Genomic DNA, 16,997 nt, shown 5'->3' on the forward strand with positions numbered 1-16,997 from the left:
TATAGTTCCCTGCAATTATATTATGTGTATGCCTGTCTGTTCCTTGCCTCTCTCCTGGTTGAATGGAAGCACTCTGGCATTCAGATGCTGCTTTGTTCCCTGTTACATCTCTGGTGCTTCAGCTGTGTTTCCTCAGCTAGTGAATCTGCTAAATGAATCATTATCCTCTATGAAGCAAAGCATTGCCATTTTCTTGAGATTAGGATCTACTGTTTTGATACCTAGATCCAAAAATATCATTTTCCATACAGACAATAATAAGATAAATTAATATTCTTACTAAATTCTACCACATGGTTAGAGCTCTAATGAATGGAGAAAACATATAGTTAGAAACTCAAGCGTGGGCCATTGAAATAACAGAATATCATTATAACTTAGAAATATTTGCAAAACCTTGCTTTTTCTTTTAAACGACACTAATAAAAGGAACAATGAAATATAATGAACAAATGGCAGAAAGCAAAATACATAAAAGTAAAAATTAATACAACCATAATGACAGCTTAGTATGTTACTACTACTATTTTTTGCAGCTGTTTATGTTTGTGAGGAAAGGATAACAGCTTTAACAAGTGATCTCATAATTTCAGGAGTTTAACACAGTAATTTAGTGTAGTGAAGGACCCCATTCTGTACAGTTACTGAAAGACAAAATTTCTTTATATTTTAAGGCTCTTTCCTCTTTTGCATGTTTGTGGCCACCCCTATTCATCCAGCAGGTGAGCAAAGAAATTGAGAATTGCATGTTTTATATAGGCCAGATGTGGAACTTTTGGATAGCAGCCCAACTCATACTCTATTGCTGGGACCCACCTAATTGTTTTCATAACTCTTACAACAACAGTGTATCTTGTAGGCTGATCTATCAGTCCCCTTACAATCTTAATCCTATTATTTTGATCATTCTTTCACGCATAGCATAGTTAAGAAGAATGGTATTCTTAGATGTTCAAAATGTTTATGAATAATGTGTTTTTGAAACCTTGTGTACCTGGTACTTTTCTGTTGTTTTCATATATGAAAGACAAATTTGCTATGAATATAATGCTTATACCACAAAATTTCTGCCTCTGAAAATATAAATATGGCAGAAAGTTAAAAGCTAGATTAATTTGTTTCTACATGCTGTCTTATATTTTTGCCCAAAAAACATGCAAATTCCTTATTAATTCTGCCAAGAATGTGTTGAGGCTTTCCAATTTAAAAAGTAAACATTTTCAACTCCACAAAATTTTCTTTGATTATGTTAGTTCTTTTGTGCCAGTTATTTGTATTTCTTGTCCAGGAAAACCCAGCATCCTTGTATTAGATGCTTATTCTCTATTCTCCATATCTTTCAGATCCCTTTCCTTACATTCAACTCTTTCTTTCCTTTGCTTTATACTCTTGGAAAGCCTTTCAGGTTGGTTTGATCCCTGTTTTCATGAAACTGTGGAAAATAAAGTAATGAAAAGAGCATTGAGAATACAATGGAATGGGCTTTACAAAAGAACCATATATAATATTTTGTGTAGCCAGAACTATAGGAGTACTTATTTCTCTCCGAAATGTGAGTCTGAAAAGACTTCAGACAAGAACAGTATGATGACATAGGTCATCAGTTGAACAGGCATTGAATGTCATTTTAGACAAAAGAAAGATCATGGTTTGGAGTGTCATTTACCAGTACAAAATATGATGTTTTTAGGAGCCAGAGGGAACTTCCTGGGAGGATGATGCATAAACTTTATAGAGAGGAGTAGTGGCTGGAAGCTGGAATGTGCTTGCGATACTTGAGATATAGACGTGGGGTTGAAGCAAGGCAATGGATGAAAAGACAAGCGGGGGCCAGTGCCATGGCACAGTAGGTTAATCCTCTGCCTGAAGCGCCTGCATCTCATATGGGCACCTGTTCTAGTCCAGGCTGCTCTTCTTCCAATCCAGCTCTCTGCTATGGCCTGGGGAAGCAGTAGAAGATGGTCCAAGTGCTTGGGCCCCTGCACCTGCATGGGAGACCAGAAACAGCACCCTGGCCCCTGGCTTCGGAGTGAGCCAAAGGAAGGAAGACCTTACTCTGTCTCTCCCTCTCACTGTAACTCTGCCTCTCAAATAAATAAATAAAATCTTAAAAAAAAATAAAAGAAGAGAGAAGAAACTTCTAGCACTCTGGCTTAGAATACTGATTAAACGGGGCCTGTGCCGTGGCTCACTTGGTTCATCCTCCCCCTGCAGCACCGGCATCCCATATGGGCGCCGGGTTCTAGTCCGGGTTGCTCCTCCTCCACTCCAGCTCTCTGCTGTGGCCCAGAAGAGCAATGGAGGATGGCCTAGGTGCTTGGGCTCCTGCACCCGCATGGGAGACCAGGAGGAGGCACCTGGCTCCTGGCTTCGGATCGGCACAGTGCCATTTGGGGGGTGAACCAATGGAAGGAAGACCTCTCTCTCTCTCTCTCTCTCTCTCACTGTCTATAACTCTACCTGTCAAATAAATAAATAAATAATTTTAAAAATTTTTAAAAAGAATACTGATTAAATGATTTCTACATTCATTAAGGGGCGTAAAGAAATAGGAGCTTATTTGCTGGAATGCATTTGGTTCAATTTTAAAATATTAGGTCTGAAGATCTGCAAGGCATTTTGGTCACAAAGTTGGGATGCATTTCGAACTATGAGCCTTGAACTGGGAGGAGTCTAGAGGGCAGTCAGGGCCACCTGACAGGATATGAGGCAATTACATCTAGGTGTTTTGACATTTCCCAGAATAAGCATTATAGCAGAAAAAGAACTTGGTGTTCGATCACCCAGAAACACGTCTATTTAATTTGTGGCAGTCGAGAAAGAGAACCTTATTAAAGGGGAAGTGGACTGTGATGGCAAGTTTCTGAAAGCGATCAAATAAGAATAGAAAGTGGCATTTTCCAAGTTTGACAATGAGAGGTGATTGAGACCAGGATGATATCAGCTACAAGTGAGCAATGTTGGCAGAGCTAGAGTGCATTGGACAGAGCAGCAAAGGGCAGACAAAGAAGAGGAGGCCATGAAACCCTTGCTTAGCAATGACAAAGTCCATTACATCCTTCCTTATGGACCACGTCACAACTGCAGTGAGTTCCTTGTGAAGGAAGGAGGCTGCCAATAGTCCCCCGCCTATCCGAACACACAAACTCTTGCCTGGATATTATGTTATGGATTGATTTAAGCTGTAATTAAATAGAGAAGCACTGTGCTTCTGTCAAGGGCCTACAGCATGCAAACAGGTGACGGGGTCTCCCTGGGGCCATGGCCCCAATAGATGGACCTTTCTGTTGCCCTTATCCTGTCTTCATCTTTCCACTTTTCACTCCCATCTCTGTATTCTAATCCAGTGCTCTGACCAAACTCTACTAGGCTTCTTCCAACACTCAAATAAGAGGTCACAGTTCCTTAACTGTTGCCAGTCTGCCAGGGGACAGGAAGGTACCAATTTGAATTAAGCTACAAAACCACTTTTCCAACCTCTTCTCCCAGTCAACTCTCCATCCTTCGCCAGAGCCCACAGAGATTTCACAGCACTTGTCATTTTCATAAACTTTCCCTGTTAATCCTGACTCTCTGTTGCCAAAATATCTAAATCTCAAGTATAAACACCCTCTCTTCACAGTGTCCATGCACCTCCCAGGATTTATAATCCACAGCTCAGGCAAATTGTAGCAGTTTGTGCTGTATTCTTCCAAACATTCACTAGCATATAGAAGTATGTGAATTGTACAAATCTGTTCCCTTTTAAATAAGCTCAGAATCCTGTACACACAGATTAATCCTCCCCTTTCGACTTGTTTAAATTTCTCCTGAATATTGTCAGAGAAAATAACATATTGGTTACATATTGTTTATTCATTCATCTGACAAATACTTATCAAACATCCCCTACATAACAGGCACTGTTCATGGCACTTGGGATACCACAGTGAACAAGATGGAAAAGAATTCCTACCTCTATGCCAGGAATCTCTAATTGTACATTTTAGGTTGTTCCAAATTTTACATTAACTGTGAATATTTTGTGTGCCAAAAGACACACAATATATCCTTAGGATATATTTCTAAAAATGCTTTTATTATATCAAATATAAATATTTTAAGGTTTTTTGACAAAAATGCCAAACACCTTCCAAAAGATTTATGCAATTTATATCACATACTACAAATGAACAAGCATGACTATTTTAACAATCTCTAACATATAGTATCCTCCTTTCTCCCTCAATCAACACAGATAAAGTCAACCTTCAGCTAAAGCAGCAAAATAAAAATACACAGGCTTAATTAAGGCATGCAACGAAAAACAGGCACTTCATTTTTGGCCTCAGTAGATTTTTATTTAATGTGAGAAATTTAAAGCTATTCTTAATCATTTCTAAAGAGTATCCCCAAAACAATACTTAGCACTATCTAAGTATATGCAGAGAAATTATTAAAAGATAATGCAAATAAAGTAAGAAGAATAAGAATTAGGAAACAAAATTTCTTGAGAAAAATTAAGTCATTCTCATATTTTGGGAAAATTAGAATCCTGGCTGCCTCCTACAAGTGGTGATTCATTAATACTAATTGGTGCTTTTTTCCAGGCAAGAGAGAAAACTGTCTTAGATCTTAATCATGTCTCATTACAGTAACAGAAAGCTGTATTTAATCTGATCCTCAACTTTTAAGTTACATAATCAGCTGACCTGTAATTAAAAGATATTTAGGTCTTGGGGGAAAGAAAAACATATCGTAATGACAAACAGATAGCAGCGATTCCAAACCCTGCTTCCTAACTCTTCTTCTAGCTCTGCCATCCTGTTGACAACTTCTCTCAATTCTGGTCAAGGAAATGGAAAAAACATTCCTTCTCTACTCTGAAATTAAAATATAAAATGAGTTAATACTCTGAAATGAAAATATAAAAATGAGCATGTGGTGTTCAGAATTATGCAAATACACAAGTACATTAGACAAAATTATACTTTTTTACATTTAATTTATTCTTTGAATATAAAAGATAAATTTATATCAAATTTTGAAAATAAAAAAGTGAAATAAAAAATCTTATCATAGAGAGATATACCAGAAGTGTGTGTTTCTTTTCATTGTTTTTTCTATATATTTAAACATATTTATATTAAATATATACATATAATTTTGCTGGTGGTTAGAAAATCAAAGAGAGGGATAGACTTTTGACTCAGTAGTTAGTATTCAGGTGATGGATCAAGGGGTTGGGTCTCTGTCATCCACATGGAAGGCCTATTTTGGGTTCCTGGCTCCCAGGTTCAGCCTTGATCCGTCTTGGCTGTCATGGGCTCTGTCTCTGTCTGTCTGTCTCTTTCTCTTTCTCTCTGTCTCCTCAAACTTCTGCCAAGAAATAAAGGTGAATGAAAGAGAAATGAGAGAGAGAGAGAGAGAGAGAGAGAAAGGAAGGAAGAAGGAAGGAAGGAAGGAAGGAAGGAAGGAAGGAAGGAAGGAAGGAAGGAAGGAAGGAAGGAGGGAGGGAGGGAGGGAGGGAGGAAGGAAGGGAGGAATGGTAAGTCAGTCAAGGAGAGACATATGAGTTGATACTTGTGCAAGTTCTACAGTCAGACTACATGGAGTTGAATCCTGATTTTGTCTCTTTCACCATGTGTGTCTTTGGGTCACTTACTTAGCCTCTGTGGGCTTCCATTTCCTCATCTGAGAAATGGAGATTTAAAAAAAAAAAAAAAAACACATACTATACAAGCTTATTGTGGAGAGTAAATGAGATAAATAAATGCTATGTAATGATTATTCAGCAATGTCAGCTGTGGTAAGGCTATTGAACCTGATATTTTTCCAACTAAGCTTATATCATTATCATTTCAGTAAATAAAAAATACTTTAAAATCACTTAACTAGTTCAATAGCATTTTATTACATGTGTGCACTATGAAATTTCCCTTATTATTGGACATTTTAGATAGTCTCTGATTTTTCACTCTTATAATGATCTCTGATTATCTTGTAGAAGACATAGTTAGATTTCGAAATAGAGTCAAAAAAATGGGGCTATGAATGTGTGTAAGTCCCCCCTCCCTCCAGCAGGGGGTGTTAGTCTCTGGTTTACCACTCGGCAATGCTGGCATCTACCACATTTTAAAATGTTTTATTGTTTGGATATTTAAAAAAATCTATATTGCAATTCATTCAGTTGGAAATTATTTTGTTATTAAGGAAGCTAAGTATTTTAATCACTTTAAAATCCATTATTATAACATTGTGTGAATTCATATTCTTTGCCCATTTTTCAATGTTACTGTTTTCACTTATTGATTAGTGGGATTTATTTAGCAAGCATATTTTAATTTTTGAATTCAATATTATAATTTTTTATTGCATTTTGTTCAATTTTTTTCTGGGACAAAGTTTTAGGATTTCAAGTTCTTAGAACTATCTTTTTTTTTTTCCTTTTCCTTTGTAGTTTTTTGTATTATTCATGCTTAAATGGTCTTTTCCATCAAAGTGTTGTAGCCACCTCTCAGAAACAATGCAATCACTCAGTACTATGTTGAGTTACAGCTCATGAAGTAAGTATAACAACAAAGCAATTCTCATGTTAATGCAAAGGAGAAAACATGCAATTTTGTTAGTAAGTAGACATTGGCTAGGATTGACATAGGGTTTCTCTGATATTGGTAGTGTTCATGCTATATGACAGTATGCCTGCCTATTAAACTATGCTAATTATAGAATTTTATAGGATTTCTCTTCTGAGGATTTTTATAATAATGAGAACTAGTGAAATAAATCCACTTAATAATATTGAAGATGAAGTTGATAATCATGTGCTTTAGAATACACAATGAATTAATGACCAACCTAGATTAAAACAAAAGTTCATGTGTTACCTCCAATATATTTGTGCCTGCCTGACTAAAGGCTGTCCTGGGAGTGTGAGGTAAGGGCATGCTATATGTGTTCAGTACACATCTTATTGGTTCCTGTTAAGATCCCTTCCATTTCTATGGGCGTGTTGCTTTCTTTTCTTTTCTTTCATAATGAACTCATCCTTTGAAAAACCACTGACAAAAACAAAGCTTCTTATGAGTTACTGTACTTTCCTATCAGTGTGTGAGGATTGAAAATGTGCCTTTTAGAGAAGGATCCGTCTTACTAAGTTTCCTTCATTAAAACAGGAATTCCCTTACTTCAAGTGTTAACTTCTGTCAAACTGGTAAAGGTGGTTTCTCAACTGAATTTATTGACTGCTTAGGGATCACCAGATTATAGACTAAATGTCAAAAGGATGTTTCATATGTCTAGGGGACATTTATTTAAAAAAAATCCACAGATGCATCCCTAGGTGAAGGAGTCAGAAAGAAATCAATGGGTTATATGATAGTGCTAGAAAGTGCCTTGAAATGAGCACCTCTGATCCCCAGGCACTGCTTAGATGGTCTCTGCAACACCTTCTGCAGATAGTGGTCTCATCCAGCCTTGCACACCAACAGTCACAGTGATCTCTTGCACTATATGAGAACTCGCATTTCCTGAATAACCGCCAATTTTCACCTATTAACTATTTGCTAAAGGATCTTGTTTAATATATCAAAACCTACTTAATTAATTGTATCAATAGTGCTTCATAAAAACTATTAAATTTTTCAGAAAAAAATTTCAAGAGTGTGTCTCTATTTCACAATATATAATATACTCATTTGATCTGTTAATATTGCTACCACATCAAAGTCATAGCTTGCTATAATGACTTCTTGAGGTTACTGGGAGATGCTGCCTATACATTTATTGCCTGTATACATGCTATTACGGTTTGCAAAGAATTTTGAAACTTTCCATAAGTGATACATCTCTAACTTGCTTCAATCTTACTCATTTAAATAATTAATATGAAAATCTTTATAAAGAAATGGAATGCTTCAGTTTCTTAATCTTTCCTCACAAAGCAGAATTTAAATATTCATTCCAGGTTAGTTGATAGGTTGATTATATAACACCTAGTTTGCATTTGTTTTAAATTTTCTATAAAACTATAGTTCAGCTCACAGCTAGATAGAACAAAATAAAATTTGGCAGTAATGCTTATAATTACCAGTTCACCTATCAAAATGCTTACATATAGTTAGCAAATGATGATTTTCCACAAGTAATTTAAAGCAGAATTTGCCAAATTTAGAATCTGCTCAAACTCCCTTGTTTTTTTTTCGGATTCTAAACCAAATTTTAGTTGTTGGTTTTATATAGATTTTCCCATCTATTATTGGCCAAATAAGACTTTGTTTCTCAGAAAATCAGCAATAAAATTTTCTTGGACATCTAAATTGCTTTACAAAATATTTTGATGAGTTAAGTATAAATGAAAAAGAAACATAAGGCTTACATTTCCCTTAAATACACAGGGGATTGTAAATAAAGGGAAAATGTTCATGGAAACATGTTTGGGAATATACTAAAACTTTGAAAAATAGTTATAGACATTCGATGAGTCCAACTGCAGCTGGATCTTGCTCATCCATGACTCTTTTTAAAAGGTAATGGATTATAAATAAAAACATATATTAATAATTCACATAAGGGATGATAGCAATGGAAGAGAAAATCCCTTTACATTACTCATCCAGATGGAAAAATTCTAACACAAACTTGAAAAAACAAAACATGAGAAAACTGGAAAGTTTCACGTCTCATATAACACAGTTGCTTTCCCTATGTAACACAACAGAATTACAGAAACCAGATGATTAAGATTTTGAGAATTAACCAATATTATGTAGGGCTATCAGATTGAATTGTCTCCTGTTCTCAAGTGATATCATCTAAAAAGTAGCACATTTCCCATTGGAACGTATGGGAGATTACATTTACAAAGAAGTTGAATCCAAACATTAAAACTTTAAGAAAAAATACAATTAAAAAATCTTAAAATATTCTTATGTAATGAATCATAAAAAACTGATATTAGAATCTGTCCCAAATTTTCTCCTATTCAAGTCAATACAAAATTCATACTTTTATAACCATAGATTTGATAAGTAACAATGAAAATTTTGATCAAAAAGTCCTATTGGTAATTTTTTAAAATTTATTTCCTTATTTAATTATGTGAAAGAGTTACAGAGAGAAATGGAGGGAGGGAGAGAGAGAGAGAGGAAGAGAGGGAGGGAAGGAGGAAGGGAGGGAGGGCGAGAATCATCTATGCTAGTTCACTCCCCAAATGGCTGTAATGGCCAGGGCTGTATCAGGCTAAAGCCAACAGCTAGAAGCTTCATCTAGATTTCCCAAATGTTTTTGCATGTGGTCTACTTAATCCTTCAGAGATCCTAGTATATCATAGTAGTTGTTAATGTCTTGTCTAATAATTCTAATATCTCTGCCCTATCCAAATTTTATGCTGATGCTTGCTATGTCTCTTCAAACTGTGTTGCTTTTATTTTCATTTATATATGCCTTTTAACGATTTTTGAAGCTGGGCATATTATACCAGGTAAAAGAAACTGTTTCCAGAAGTCAAACCATTAGTGGATATCCCTGGAAGTTTTAACCCTCAGTCTTGTTGACACTCAACCTATAGATATTTATCATTTACAATTTAACATGTCCTTACCCCCAGCTTGGGTCCCACTGAACTTTTTGGGTTTCTCTGATGGCATCTTTTGGTTCTTAGTAATCACCTGACTCTTAATTTTGGGGAAAGTGCTTTGCCCTATGTCCTCACTTCCCTGAGAGATATAAAAAGAGTTTATTTTTTTATTTTGTTCAACTTGTAATTAAGATGGAGTGATGATTCTTAAGCTTCTTTCATTCTTGACTGAACATTAAAAATAAAAATTTTATTTATGGTAGTCAACTTCTCTTTCATCTTGCTCTTTTTGAAATTTAATACTTAAATTGTACAAATTCCATGTATTTTATATAAACAGATTTAGGAACCTAGTAATCTTTTCCACCTCACCCTCCCTCCCATCCATGCTTCCACATTCCCTGTTCTTTCATTTTCTATACCTTCCTTTAATTTTTATAACTATCTACTCTCAGTCTAATTTATACCCATAAGATTAACCCTATACTATGTAAAGAATTCTGTAAATATTAAGAAGAAAAAGCACTGTTCTCCCACAAGAAGAGAGAGGGGCTGTAAACAATAATCAAATTTCAAAATGTCAATTTCACTCATATGTATTACTTTTGGTACTGTATTAGTTACCATTGATCAGGGAAAACATATAGTATCTGTCTTTTGGGGACTGGCTTATTTCACTAAATCAATAGTTTCCAGCTGCATTCATTTTATTGCAAATGGCTGAGTAGTATTCCATTTTATCTACCTACCTATATATCTAATTTATCTATATATCTATCTAAATCTATATATCTATATATCTCACCATTTATTTATCCAGTCATCAATTGATGGATATCCATCTCTTAGCTATTAATAATTGAGCTGAAATGAACATGGGGGTACAAATAACAGATCCACTGATTTCATTTCATTTGGGTAAGTTCCAGGAGTGGAACTGCTGGGCCATATGGTAGATCTATTTTATTCTTTCTGGGTATTTCCATACTCTCTTCTATAATGACGGTGCTAGTTTACATCCCCACCAACAGTGGATTAGGGTACCTCTCTCCCCACATCCTCACCAGCATTAGTTTGATTTCTATATGAGAGCTATTCTAACTGGGGTGAGTTACATGGCATTATGGTTTTGATTTGCATTTCCCTGATGGTTAGTGATCCTGAGGATTCTTTAATGTGTCTGTTGGCCATTTGAATTTCCTCTTTTGGAAACTGCCCTTTCAATTCCTTTGCCCATTTCTCAACTGGACTATTTTCTTTTGCTGTTGCTGAGTTTCTTGAGTGCTTTATGGATTCTGAATATTAATCCATTATCACTTATATAGTTTGAAAATATTTTCTCCCATTCTGATGACTGTCTATTCACTTTGATGAGTATTTCCTTTGCAGTGCAGAAGCTTCATAGTTTGGCTTTGATTACCTGTTCTTCCTGGGTCTTTTTCAAGAAGTCTTTGCCTATGCCAATATCTTGCACAATTTCCCAGTAATCTTCTCTAGTTACTTGATGTCTCAGGTCCTAGATTTAGATCCTTGATCCATTTTGAGTTGATTTTTGTATAAAGTATAAGGTAGGGATATTGTTTCATACTTCTGCATGCAGAGATCAAATGTTCCCAGTATGATTTGTTAAAGAGACTATCCTTTCAATAGGGCTTGTTTTTAACACCTTTGTCAAAAATTAGTTGGTTGTAAATATATGGATTGATTTGTGGGGTTTTTGTTCTGTCCCATTGGTCTACATGTCTATTTTTGTGCTAGTACCAGGCTGTTTTGATTATAACTGCCCTGAAGTATTTATTGAAATATGGCTTTTTTTAATGTCTCTGGCTTTGTTTCTGTTTTTAAGATTATTTTGGCTACTTGGGGTGTCTTGTGTTTCAGTATGAAATTTAGCATTACTTTTTTCTAGATATGAGAAGAATGTCATCAATATTTTGATTGGGATTGCATTGAGTCTATAAACTCCTTTCAGTAGTATTGGCATTTTGATGAAATTGATTCTTATAATCCATATAATCAAATATTTTTTCCATTTTTTGTTTGACTTCTTCTATGTTTTGTAATTTTCATCATAGAAATTTTATACCTCCTTGTTTAAATTTATTTCAAGGTACTTAAAATTTTTGTAGTATTGTGTTAGGGACTGATCTTACAAGTTCTTTCTCAGCATGGCATGGTCTGTGCATATGAATGCTATTGATTTTTACGTGTTAATTTTACATTCTGCAACTTTACCAAATTCTCTTATGAATTCCAGTAATCCAGTGGAGTCTTTTGGTTCCCCTATAGAATCATTTCATATACAAATAGAGATAATTTTACTTCCTCCTTTCCAGTTTGTATCCCTTTGCTTTCTTTCTCTTGCTTAATGGCCCCATTCGATAAGAGTGGGAGAGTCATAATTGCCTTGATTGTTTTGAGGAATGTTCCTTCTATAAAAAATTTTCTTAAAGTTTTTATCATGATAGGATGTTGTATTTTATCAAATGCTTTCTCTGCATCTATTGAGATAATCATGTGGTATTTATTCTTCAATACGTTACTCCTGTATATCACATTTATTGATTTATATGTTAAACTAGCACCACATACCAGGGATAAATCCAGGTTGGTTCGGGTGAATGAGCTTTCTGATGTGTTGCTGGATTCAGTTAGCTAGTATTTTGTTGATGGTTTTTGAATCTATGTTCATCAAGGATATTGTTTTTTATTCTATTTCTTTCTTGTATCTTTTTCTGGTTTGGGAATTAAGGTGATGTTGGCCTCTTAAAAGGAGTTTCCCTGTCAATTGTTGTGAATAGCTTGAGAAGATATGGAATTAGTTCTTAAAATGTCTCTGGTAGAATTCAACAGTGAAGCCATCTGGTCCTGGGCCTTTATTACTGATTCAATCTCAACCTCAGTTATTGGTCTGGTTAGGATTTCTATATCTTCATGAATCAAACTTGGTGGGTTGTATGTGTACATGAATCTATCCTTTTTTTTCTAGATTTTCCAATTTGGTGGCTTACAGTTGTTTGTAGTGATTCCTAATGATTCATTTTATTTCTATGGTATCCTTTCTTACATCTCCTTTTTCATCTCTGATTTTATTAATTTAAGTCTGTACTTTTTGGTTATTTGGGCAAAAAGTATATCAATGTTATTTTTTCAACTGATATTTTATATTTTTTGTTTCAATTTTGTTTCTTCTCTAATTTTGACTATTTTTTTTGGACAGGCAGAGTGGACAGTGAGAGAGACAGAGAGAAAGGTCTTCCTTTGCCGTTGGTTCACCTTCCAATGGCCGCCGCGGCTGGCGTGCTGCAGCCGGCACACCGCGCTGTTCCGATGGCAGGAGCCAGGTACTTCTCCTGGTCTCCCATGGGGTGCAGGGCCCAAGCACTTGGGCCATCCTCCACTGCACTCCCTGGCCACAGCAGAGAGCTGGCCTGGAAGAGGGCAACCGGGACAGAATCCAACGCCCCGACTGGGACTAGAACCCGGTGTGCCGGCGCCGCAAGGCAGAGGATTAGCCTAGTGAGCCACGGCGCCGGCATAATTTTAACTATTTCTTTCTCCTACTAATTTTGCGTTTCGTTAGTTGTTGAGATGCATTGATAGCTTATTTTTTTGATGCCTTTCAAATTTCTTGATGTAAGCACTAATTGCTATAAACTTGCTTCTTAACATTGCTTTTGCTATATCCCATATGTTTTGACATGTTGTATTGTCATCTTCAATAATTCCCAAGAATTTTTTTATTTTCTTTTGATTTCTTCTACAACCCATTCTTCATTTAGGAATGTGTTGTTCAGTCTCCATGTGTTGGCATATTTTCTAGAGATTCTTAAGTTCTTTATTTCCATAATAATTCCATTGTAGTCAGAAAAAAATACATGGTATGATTTAAATGTTGCTGAGTCTTGCTTTATGGCATAGAATATGGTCTATCCTGGAGAAAAATCCATGCATTGATGTGCAGAATGTGCATTTTTCAGCTGTGGGGTGAAATGCTCTGTGGATATGCTAGGTCCATCTTGTCCATAGTGTAAATTAGCTCTGTTGTCTCTTTGCTGATTTTATGTGTAGTTGTTCTGTCCACTGGATAAAAGTGGGGTGTTGAAGTCTCTCATCAAATTCTATTGGATGTATATATGTCTCCCTTTAGACCCATTAATGTTTGTTTTAAATAGCCATGCACCCTGTAATTGAGTGCATACACATTTATTATAGTCACATATTCCTATTGAATTGATACTTTAATCATTACATAATGCCCTTCTTAGTCTCTTTTAACACTTTTTGGGTTATAGCCTATTTTGTCTGTAGGATGGCTATACCTGCTCATTTTTTGCCATATTTAACCTCACTTAATTCTAAATCTTAAATCTATTGTGGACTATTTTAGGAATTACATTACTTTCCCTCATTCTGCACAAATTATCCACTCTGGGTTAACTTGTTTTTCTCCTCTCTTGTCTATGAACATAGCAACCCCTCTAAATTCAATTCTAAATTCTAAATTCAATATTTATAAGTACCTCATATAGGGTGGCCCTTAGCTCCTTAGTCTATAATCTGCTACTGGAAAAACCCTTTCTCCCCCGTGGATCTAGTGAGTCATATAGAATACTTTTACAAAACTGAGCAAATTTTCATCATGTGCAACTTTTCTGGACTAAACATCTTTATACACCTGCTGCCTGCTCATCATAAAAAAAATGACATCTACTGGGGCCAGCGCTGTGGTGCAGTGGGTTAAAACCCTGGCCTGAAACTCCAGCATCCCACATGGGTGCCAGGTTCTAGTCCCAATCCAGCTCTCTGCTATGGCCTGGAAAAGCAGTAGAAGATGGCCCAAGTCCTTGGACCCCTGCTCTTGGGTCCTGGCTTCGGATTGGTGCCATCTAGGGAGTGAACCAACAGATGGAAGACCTCTCTCTCTGCCTCTACCTCACTGTAATTCTGTCTTTCAAGTGAATCAAATAAATCTTTATAAAATGACATGTACTGATATCTGAATGTTTCTCTTAAAAATATTTTGATTATGGAATTTTACCCCTCTCCCTACCTTACCTTCTGGATGTAGCGTGACCAGTTTAATGTCTTCCCAGTTGTTCTCTGACAGGTGAATGCTGAGGTGGAAGAGGTGAGAAGATGCTTAATTAGCTGGGAAAATAAAACAGTGCCTCTAAAAAAATTGCCCAATTATCTGTTTAGTATACAACTCAAGTCCTTTGTAAAAAATTATAAAAAATGAAAAACAACATCATTCAAGAGTCTCTGAGAAGCATAACATGGACATTATTTGTAAGAAAACAAAAAAACACTGTTTTTTTTTTTAAGTCCACTATCATCAGTGGGACAAAGGAAAGAATGATAATGTGAAAAAAAAGAAAAGACATCTACTCAGGAGAAAATGACATATTAAAAGAAAGATGTTGGGAGAATGAAAATGGTCTTGAATAACTTTTCATGCTTGTCCATTTAAACCTTTCCTATAAAAAGAGCATTTAATGAGTCTTTTGGCAATCGGAAAGTTCTCTCAGCTCTTGGAAATAGACTGATGGTCAGGCCAGGCATTTGATGTTGAGGAACCTTCATAGTTTTCACTGTCTGCATAAAATTTTAGTAGGAATTTAGGGGAGGATGAGGCAGGCACTGTTGTACAGTTGACTTTGCATTTTTTTTTTTGACAGGCAGAGTGGACAGTGAGAGAGAGACAGAGAGAAAGGTCTTTCTTTGCCGTTGGTTCACCTTCCAATGGCTGCCGTGGCCAGCGCGCTGCAGCCGGCGCACCGCGCTGATCCGATGGCAGGAGCCAGGTACTTCTCCTGGTCTCCCATGGGGTGCAGGGCCCAAGGACTTGGGCCATCCTCCACTGCACTCCCGGGCCATAGCAGAGAGCTTGCCTGGAAGAGGGGCAACTGGAACAGAATCCAGCGCCCTGACCAGGGCTAGAACCCTGTGTGCTGGCACCACTAGGCGGAGGATTAGCCTGTTGAGCCACAGCGCCAGCCTGACTTTGCATTTACATATTTTTTTCATTTGGTAGTATCTTCAGACAAAAGCAGTATTTTTGTCCATTGGAGAACATGAAAAAGAGCTGCAATTCTGCAGGGTCAGTGTTCATCCATATCTTAGTCTCCTTTTCATTATTTTTTTTTTTGACAGGCAGAGTTAGAAAGTGAGAGAGAGAGAGAGAGAGAGAGAGAGAGAGAGAGAGAAAGAGAGAGAAAAAGGTCTTCCTTCAACTGGTTCACTCCCCAAATGGCCACTGTGGCTGGCGCACTGCGCCAACCCAAAGCCAGGAACCAGGTGCTTCCTCCTTGTCTCCCATGTGGGTGCAGGGCCCAAACATTTGGGCCATCCTCCACTGCTTTCACGGGCCACAGCAGAGACCTGGACTGGAAGAGGAGCAATCGGGACAGAATCCGGCGCCCCAACTGGGACTAGAACCCAGGGTGCCAGTGCCGCAGATGGAGGATTAGCCAAGTGAGCCGTGGCGTCGGCCCCTAGTCTGCTTCTTAACACCATTATTGTCTATTGAGGCCAGCTCTGATAATAACGCTTAGATTCTAACAACTTGGCTAATTAATATTTGAATTATTATTTGAATTATTATTATTTTAATTATATTCCTCTTTGAGCCAGCTGCTTTGGATTTTGGTTATTGCATCAATGAAATGAGAATAATATAAACCTTGACATCCCATTGTCAAGAGTGCTGTCGGCACAAACTGAGATATTAGTGTCTTTGAAAAAAATAAAATAAAAACAAAGCCTCTTTCTTTGGAACCAATATATGATCGGCCTATGACCTCATAGTCTCAGATTAAGCAATTTGATAAACAATCACACAAAGTAAATGCGGTTTCAATAAACATTTTCATAAATCTCAGTAATTCAAATATTAAAATTCTAATCATTGAATTAAAAAATTACATGCAGAATTAACTATGTACTCTCATTGGTGAGTAAAAAAACTAAGATGATATTGTCCTGTTTTTAAGATGAACTTAATCAAGTAAGTATTGATTTATCTTCTCATTTTTTTGTATTAAAATAAGAGTGACTGCTTAGGATCTGATTTTATACTGTGAATTTAATTATCACAGGACACACTGTGAGAAGGGATTGAAACACAGGATTGTAAAATCACAGCACACAGCTTGAATATTCACTTATTATATAATTGTCTTGGACTAAGAACAGCTGCCAGTGTCAGTACAAATGTTATCTAGAGTCTCTAAAAGAGGTTAATTATTCTCACACCTATGATTCCATAACTTACTTGGTCAAGTTAGATAAAATTCATGGTGTTGATTTCACTTTCAATTTCTTATACATATTTTCATGATTTGAATCCATTAAAATACTTTTAATATGAGTAAATTCAACTATTCTAATTGCCTGCAAGGTAATTAATGATTAATTATAAATGTTCTCAAACAGCCTT

This window comes from Oryctolagus cuniculus, chromosome 13 (genome assembly GCF_051225735.1).
Source record: "Oryctolagus cuniculus isolate XC-2025 breed Fujian yellow rabbit chromosome 13, ASM5122573v1, whole genome shotgun sequence".
NCBI classification, from domain to species: Eukaryota; Metazoa; Chordata; class Mammalia; order Lagomorpha; family Leporidae; genus Oryctolagus; species Oryctolagus cuniculus.